The sequence below is a fragment of the Suricata suricatta genome, chromosome 3 (genome assembly GCF_006229205.1).
Source record: "Suricata suricatta isolate VVHF042 chromosome 3, meerkat_22Aug2017_6uvM2_HiC, whole genome shotgun sequence".
NCBI classification, from domain to species: domain Eukaryota; kingdom Metazoa; phylum Chordata; class Mammalia; order Carnivora; family Herpestidae; genus Suricata; species Suricata suricatta.
In genome coordinates this window covers 175,105,609-175,113,540 of record NC_043702.1, presented here as the reverse complement: position 1 = coordinate 175,113,540, position 7,932 = coordinate 175,105,609, and positions in this window count along the sequence as shown.

Below are 7,932 nucleotides of genomic sequence, written 5' to 3'. Positions count from 1 at the left end.
GATATTAAATATGTATGTCTGCTTCCCTCTGATTGATGTTTGCATAACAAACGTAAGCCTGACTAATCACTATATTTAAAGTGAGCTTTTTGTAGACATCATATAGTTGGATCATGTTTTTTTAATCCACACTGACAGCTTGTGTCTTTAAATTGGTATTTTTTAGACCATTTACGTTTAATGTAATTATTGATATGTTAGGGCTCAAGTCTGCCATTTCATTTTTTGTTTTCTTTTTTCTTATAATTTCCTTGGGCATTTTTTACAGTTCAATTTTGATTTATCTGTAGTATCTTTAAGTGTATTTTAAAACTGAAGGTGTGGGGTGCCTGTGTGGCTCAGTTGGTTGAACATCTGAGTCTTGATTTTGGCTCAGGTCATGATCTTATGGTTTGTGGGATCGAGCCCCACATTGGGCTCTGTGCTGACAACACAGAGCCTGCTCAGGATTCTCTCCCATGCTCTCTCTCTCAAAATAAAGAAATAAACATTAAAAAAAGGGAAGATGTTACAATGTTTACACACATTATCATAGTCTATGCCTGTTGACATTTCTCAAGTGAAGTATAGAAACCTTACTCCCCTTCACTGTCCTCGCTCAAATTGTGATTGTCTTAAATATTTCCTCTGTGTTCACTCAGAACCATCTCAGACACTGTTATAATTTTTGTTTCAATTGTCAAACACAATCAGAAACTCAAGGGAAAGAAAACCTATTGTATTTACCCGCATGTTTTCCTACTGTGTTCTTGTTTATTTCCTGATGTTTCAAGGCTCCTCCTTTTATCGTTTCCTCTTTGTTTGGAGAATTTCCTTTGGCCATTTTTTTTTAGGGTAAGTCTGCTGGTGACAAATTCTTTGTTTGCCTTCATTTGAGAATGTCTTAATTTCCTCTTCTTTCCTGAAGGATATTTTCACTAGGCATACAGAGCTTTTCTTTCAGGACTTCAGAAGTAGTACATCATTTCCTTCTGGTCTCCATGGTTTCTGATGAGAAGTCCGCTGTCATTCCAATTGTCTCTCTTTTCTTTTCTTTCGTTTACTTTCGGGAGCACCTGGGTGGCTCAGTCTGTTGAGCGTCTGACTTCGGCTCAGGTCATGATCTCAAGGTTCATGGGTTTGAGCCCCGCGTCGGGCTCTGTGCTGACAGCTCGGAGCCTGGAAACCTGCTTCTGATTCTGTGTCTCTTTCTCTCTGTCCCTCCCATGTTCATGCTCTGTCTCTGTCTCTCAAAAATAAATAAATGTAAAAAAATGTGTTTATTTTTTTTTTCAAAAATGTGTTTATTTTTGAGAGAGAGATGGGGGAGGAGGGATAGAGAGAGGGAGACAGAGGATCTGAAGCAGGCTCCATGCTGACAGCAGAGAGCCTGATGTGGGGCTTGAATTTATGAACCATGAGATCATGATCTGAGCCAAAACAGAGAGTCAGATTCCTAACCGACTGAGCCACCACACGCCCCTAAATTTCCCATTTTTTAATATCATTTTTCATTTTTCCTCTGAGACTTCCTATTTCTTTCTTGAGCATTTCTATTTATTTATTCTCTTTAAGAGTATTTGTAATTGTTTGTTGAAGCATTTTATCATGGCGACTGTAAGATGTTTGTTAGGTTGACATGATACTCTGTATAGAAAACCCAAAAAATTCTACCAAAAAAACTGCTAGAACTGCTAGAACTTAGCACCTGGCTGGCTAAGTCTGTTGTCAGACTTTGGCTCAGGTCATGATTTCATGGTTTGTGAGTTTGAGCCCCACCATCAGGCTCGGAGCCGATGTGCTGACAGCTCGGAGCCTGAAGCTGCTTCAGATTGTGTGTCTCCTTCTCTTTCTGCCCCTCGCCCCCACTCTGTCTCTTGCTCTCTCTCAAAAATAAATATTAAAAAACAATTAGAAAAAACAACTTCTAGAACTTCCATGAATTCAGCAAAGTCGCAGGATATAAAATCAATGCACAGAAATTGGTTGAATTTCTTTTTTTTTTTAATGTTTTATTTATTTTTGATACAGAGAGAGACAGAGCATGAGAGGGGGAGGGTCAGAGAGAGAAGGAGACACAGAACCAGAAGCAGGCTCCAGGCTCTGAGCTAGCTGTCAGCACAGAGCCCGACGCGGGGCCCGAACCCACGAACGAGAGATCTGACCTGAGCCGAAGTCGGAGGCCCAACCGACTGAGCCACCCAGGCGCCCCTGAATTTCTTACACCAATAATGAAGCAGCAGAAAGAGAAATCAAGGAATTGATCCCATTTGCAATTGTACCAAGAACCATAAAATACCTAGGAATAAACCTAACCAAAGGGGTGAAAAATCTATACACTGAAAGCTATAGAAAGCCCATGAAAGAAATTCAAGAAGACACCAAAAAAATGGAAAGATATTCCACGCTCCTGGACTGGAAAAACAAATATTGTTGAAATGTCAATATCGCCCAAAGCAATCTACATATTCAGTGCACTCCCTATCAAAATAACACCCGCGTTCTTCACAGAGCTACAACAAACAATCCTAAAATTTGTATGGAACCAGAAAAGACCCCAAATAACCAAAGCAATCCTGGAAAAGAAAACCAAGGGACACCTAGGGGGCTCAGTAGGTTAAGTGTCCGACTTCAGCTCAGGTCATGAACCCATGTTTTGTGGGTTCAAGCCCCACGTCGGGCTCTGTGCTGACAGCTCAGAGCCTGGAGCTGCTTCTGATTCTGTGTCTCCCTCTCTCTCTGCCCTTCCCTGCTTGCACTCTGTCTCTATTTCTCAAAAATAAATAAAGATTTAGAAAAAAACAAAACAAAACAGAAAGCCAAAGCTGGAGGCATCATGATCCTGGACTTCAAGCTGTGCCACACAGCCGTCATCGTCCAGACAGTACGGCGCCGGCACAAAACAGACACTCAGATCAGGGGAACAGAATAGAGAACCTAGAAATGGACCCACAAACGTATGGCCGACTCCTCTTTGACAAAGCAGGAAAGAGTGTCCAGTGGAATGAAGACAGTCTCTTCAGCACGTGGTGCTGGGAAAACTGGACTGCGACGTGCAGAATGAACACAAAAATACACTCAAAATGGATGAAAACCTAAATGTAAGACAGGAAGCCATCAAAATTCTCAAGAAGGCAGGCACAGACCTCTTTGACCTTGGCCGCAGTAACTTGTTACTCAACACGTCTCCGGAGGCAAGGGAAACAAGCAAAGACGAAGTCTTGGGACCTCGTCAAAATAAAAAAGCTTCTGCACAGCAAAGAAAACAATCAGCAAAACTAAAAGGCAACCAACAGAATGGGAGGAGATATTTGCAAATGACATGTTGGATAAAGGGTTAGGATCCAAAATACATAAAGAACTTATCAAACTTGGGGCGCCCCGGGGGCTCGATCCGTTAAGCATCAGACTTCAGCTCAGGCCATGATCTCACAGCTAGAGTTCGAGCCCCGAGTCAGGCTCTGTGCCGACAGCTAGGAGCCTGGAGCCTGGAGCCTGCTTCCGATTCTGTGTCTCCCTCTCTCTGTCCCTCCCCTGCTCACACTCTGTCTCCATCGCTCAAAAATAAATAAATGTTAAAAAAATAAAGCATTTAAAGAACTGATCAAACTCAACACCCAAAAACAAATAATCCAGTGAAAAAGTGGGCAAAAGACATGAACAGACACTTTTCCAAAGAAGACATGCAGACACGTAACAGACACGTGAGAAGATTCCTCGTCGTCAGGGAGACACAGACCAAAACCACGTGTGACACCACCTCACGCCCGTCAGAGCGGCTACAACTAACTCAGAAAACAACAGGCGTCGGCAATGATGCGGAGAAAGGGCACCCTTCTGCGCGGCGGCTGGGAACACAGACTGGTGCAGCCGCTCTGGAAAACAGCGTGGAGGTTCCTCAAAAAATTAAAACTAGAGCTACCTACGGCCTGGCAGTTGCACTACTAGGTATTGATCCAAGGGATGCAGGGGCCCGCGCACCCCAATGTGTACAGCAGCGCTAGCAACAGTAGCCGAAGTATGGAAAGAGCCCAGATGCCCACCGATGGATGAGTGGATAAAGATGTGGTACGTATACGTGATGGAATATTACTTGGCAATAAAAAAAGAATGAAATCATACCGTTTGCAACAATGTGTGTTATGCTAAGTGAAATTAGTCAGAGAAAGACAAATATCATAGGACTTCACTCATATGAGGACTTTAAGACACAAAACAGATGAACATAAGGAAAGGGAAACAAAAATAATATAAAAACAGGGAGGGGACTGTTTAAAGAGATACTTAACTATGGAGAACAAACAGCGTTGCTGGGGGCTGGGGGGAGGGGCAGTAGAGGACACTCGTGGGGGGAGCGCTGGGGCTTGTGTGTCGGGACGAATCACCGGACTGTAGTCCTGAAATCAGTATTGCACTAGGTGCTAACTAACGTGGATGCAAAATTTAAATATATGTATAACTAAAAAATAAATGTATATATTATATATACATAAATATGTATTTAAAAATAAATTTAATAGAATGCCAGGTAATTCTAACATCTGTGCCATCTTGGCGTTTTCTCTCATTTGCTTTGAGTCTTTTCTGGTTCTTGGTATAACAAGTAAGTTTCAGTTGAAACCTGCACATTTTCTTACTGTTATGAGACTTCAGCTTTAAAAAAAAATTTTTTTTAATGTTTGTTTATTTTTGCGAGGGAGAGAGAGGGGGAGACGCAGAATCCGAAGCAGCTCCAGGCTCCGAGCTGTCCGCACAGAGCCCGACGCAGGGCTCGAACCCACGAACCTGAGATCACGGCCTGAGTCCCCCAGGCGCCGCGAGACTTTGGCTTTCACGCAGACCTTCTGTTTCCCCGGCTGGCTCCGGCTCGGCGCCCCCTGGGTACTGCCGGCTGACGAGAAGTTCAGGTTCCCCTTCTGAGGCCCCGAGTCGCTGTTGTGGGGGTGGGAGGTCTGGCCCTCACGGGTCCCCGCGGGTTCCCATGGGTCCCCACGGGTCCCTGCTCTGGTGGCTCGGTCCCCTACAGTCACGAAAGTCCTGACTCCCAGCAGGGCTCCTCTGACGCCACCCGCCTTGGAGGTGCGGGTGCCGGGTTCCCGGCGGCGGCGGCGGGGCCTGGCCTGGGGTCACTTCTGGCGGGAGGGCCGGAGCTCGGCTGCCCCGTCGGCGTAGCTGGATGGGAGTTGTGGGCTCACCCCTCCCCGCCGCGGGGGGCAGTGGCTGGGCTCCCGGCCGTCTCAGCTGGGGGGCGTGGGCTCGTGTGCGCGCGTCTGTCCGTGCCTGTGCGTGTCTGTGCACATGTGTCTGTGTGTGTGCACGCGTGTCTGTGTGCGTGTCTGTGCGTGGGCTCCTGTGTGTCTATGTGGGTACATGTGTGTGTGACTGTGTGCGTGTGTGTGTCTGTGCATGGGCTCCTGTGCGTGTGCATGTGTATGCCTGTGTGTTGGCGCGTGTGTGACTGCGAGTGTGAGTGTGCGCGTGCGCATGTGTGTCTGTGTGTGTCTGTGCGTGGGCTCCTGTGTGTGTGCACGTGTATGCCTGTGTGTTGGTGCGTGTGTGACTGTGTGCGAGTGTGTGTGTGCGTGCGCGTGTGCGTGTGTGGGCGTGTGTGTCTGTGTGCGCGCGCGTGTGTCAACTGGAGTAGCACAGTTATCGATCAGAAGGTTCTGCACGGAGCCCGCCCCTTTTCTGGCCCGAGCCTGTTGGCTCCGCGCTCAGTGGAGGACCCAGGAGGCGAGAGGAAAACTCAGCAGGGGGTCCCAGTCCCAAGGGCAGAGTTGCCTTCTGTGTGTTTGATATGTAATAATCAGGGTTTTAGCAGAAGGAATAGGAAAAGGTACATTTACACCATCTTCCCTGAGTACAAATTCTAAGAGTGGTTTTTATTTTTAAATGGGGGAAATCTTTTAAAGAATATTATTCTATAACACATGAAAATGATGTGAAATTCAAATTCCAGTGCCTACAAAGTTTTATTGGAAAACGGCCTCACCCGTTGACACTTTGTCTCCACTTCTACACAGTAAGAGACGTCACTGTTGCGGAGCCAAAAGTATTGACTATCACCTTTACCGAAAGGTTTTTCTGGATTAAGATCCAAACTATTTTAAAAACTTTTTTTAATGTTTACTTATTTATTTATTTTTAAATTTTAATGTTTACTTATTTTTGAGAGAGGGAGAGGCTTGTGTGGATGGGGGAGGCACAGAGAGAGAGCATGTGCGAGCAGGGGACAGAGGCCCAGAGGCAGGCTCTGTGCTGACCGCAGGGAGCCCGACGTGGGGCTCAAGGTCAGGAACCGTGCGAGATCGTGACCTCAGCTGAAGTCAGACGCTTAATGGACCAAACCACACAGGTGCCCCAAGAATGTTTTTTAAAAACAAGCAAAGAGAGGGGGCACCTGGTGGCCTGTGGGTTGAGCATCCGCTTTTGATTTTGGCTCAGGTCATGATCCCAGGGTTGTGGGGTCGAGCCCCATGCCAGGCTCTGTGCTGCGTGTGGATTCTCTCTTCCCTCCCTCTCTCTCTCCCTCTGCCCCTTCCCTGCTCCCACTCTGAAAAAGAAAAGTCAAAACTGAAAATCAATGAGGAAAGGAAACAACCTGTTCAGAGTGTGGGCGAGAGCCCGGAATAGGTATTCCCAGACAAGGAGGTGTGCGCAGGGGTGCGGCCCTTCTGTCTCCTCGCCGGGGACCCCGGTTCTGACGACAGCCAGGCTCCCGAGGCCCGTCCGCCGCCTGCCTGTGGAGCCACCAGGCCCCCCAGCTGTGTCCCCGGCCGCGGGGCGGGAGCCGTCGGGGGTGGGGAGCCGGGCTTGTGCCTGACCAGGGCTCTGGGCGCCTTGAAGGCTTCCGGTCCACCTCCAGGATCCTGAGATGCTGGTCTTTGACGGTTTTGTCAAGTTTTAGGATTGTTCTTTGGGGAGAACAGTTGAAATATGTTGTAGTAGGTTGTTTCAGGGAAGAGAAAAGGGGGAATTAAAGGCTCAGCTTCTGGGTTCAGCACCCGTTCGGGAAGCGTGCAGGTCAGCGCGGGGAGAAAGCCTTGAATGTTGGAGTAAAACGTCCCCGAGGGAAGGGTGAGCGCAAGCGCCCGCGGTGACAAATGGGAAAATACACCTACCGCAGCACACGCTGAGGACATGTTTTAGAGGATTGGATAAGGCCTCAGAAAGAACTCACACCGATGGGTGTAGGATTGCGTAGCGTCGCTGAATTTTGCAAGAACATGTTGTCCAAACCCAAATCTGTTCTTAAATTACTCTGGAGTGGAAGTAAAATTGGGACTGACTCTGATAGGTGGGGTCTCCAAAGGCCCACGGCGTTGTTCTCAAAAAGCCGTAAAGCGGGGGCGCCTGGGTGACTCCGTCAGTTAAGCATTCGACTCCTGCTTTCGGCTCAGGTTATGATCTTGCGGTTTGTGAGTTCGAGCCCTGCTTCGGGCTATGTGCTGACGGCGCAGAGCTGGCTTAGAATTCTCTCTCTCTCACCTTCCTCCCACCCACCCCCAAAGAAACAACAGTGGAGGCGTGTGGCCCAGTGAAAGGGAGCAGAGCACTCCCCACGGCTGGTGACTGTCCGTGCAGCAGCCGGCGCCGGAGCAGGACAGGGGGAGACCAGGGTGATGTCCTATGCAGAAAAGCGCACGGGGTGGAGGGAGGCCGAGCCAGGGGCGTGGGGTGCGGGCGACCTTAGCCAGGGAGTCAGGGCCCAAGTGAGCGGAGGAGCAGTCAGTTCCCAGAGAAGGTTGTGGAAGAATAAAAATAACCATAACTTTTAACAATATTAAAACATTTTTATTTTTGAGACACGTAACTTGTTCACAGCCCCATGGTGACGGGGCCACCGAGGATGGGGGGGGCAAGACAACCAGGTTTCATCAATTTATATCAAATGACCTTAGTGAAGTGTTAAGTGCATAAAAGACATAAATGCATTCAGGTGTACAGTTAGTC